Source organism: Halyomorpha halys, unplaced genomic scaffold (genome assembly GCF_000696795.3).
Source record: "Halyomorpha halys isolate HHAL.00 unplaced genomic scaffold, Hhal_1.1 Scaffold146.1, whole genome shotgun sequence".
Lineage (NCBI taxonomy): Eukaryota > Metazoa > Arthropoda > Insecta > Hemiptera > Pentatomidae > Halyomorpha > Halyomorpha halys.
Window position 1 is genome coordinate 610701 of NW_027110622.1, and position 670 is coordinate 611370.

Below are 670 nucleotides of genomic sequence, written 5' to 3' on the forward strand. Positions count from 1 at the left end.
ATATGTATGTGTATATATATTTTTTTCTCTATATGGTAACCCGATAATGAGATATTTTATTTCCTTTATACATGTTCCATGCCATGAAAGCCAAATTGAGTATATATATTTTTTTACATTGCTTATAACATCATAAAAAACACATAATTAATAATAAAAAAGAAGAAGGAAAAAATAACAAAAAAATCAACAAACACAACAAGTGGTTATAGATTGCCCTTCTATAATTAGTCAGCTGGTCAAAGTGAATTTGTTTTATGAATTTTAGCAAGGCCGTCATAAATTTAGTAAAAAGTATGTGTTCTGGTTCAGGCCTATTTCCTTGTTTCAGTATTACATCTTGTATTAGCTCAACTCTTTGTCGGTCATATAGTTTACATTCATAAAGTATAGGGTATATGTCTGAAATTGTGCACTTGTCAGTCGTCATAATATTAAATTGTTTCAAGTAATATTTTCTGTTACCATGTTCTGTAAGGAATTGTGTCAATGTGTATTCTATGCTGTGCATTTCTTTGTGATTATGTAATGTTTTCGTGGAATGTATTTGTGAAGGCTAGGTGATTTATTGGAAGCATTCCACATTGTGTTCCAGCTAGCAACGAGCTCATCGGTGATGAGATTTTTAATGTGGGAGATGGGAGCCTTGCTGTATGGCTCCATATATATA

At 31.2% G+C, this 670-nt stretch overlaps 1 protein-coding gene across 1 annotated transcript in view; it reads right to left on the reverse strand.

Moving 5' to 3' along the window:
- LOC106678538 (ankyrin-1) overlaps positions 1–670 on the reverse strand; it is a 19978-nt gene that overhangs the window by 2544 nt on the left and 16764 nt on the right. The gene's annotated exons all lie outside the window — the stretch shown is intronic.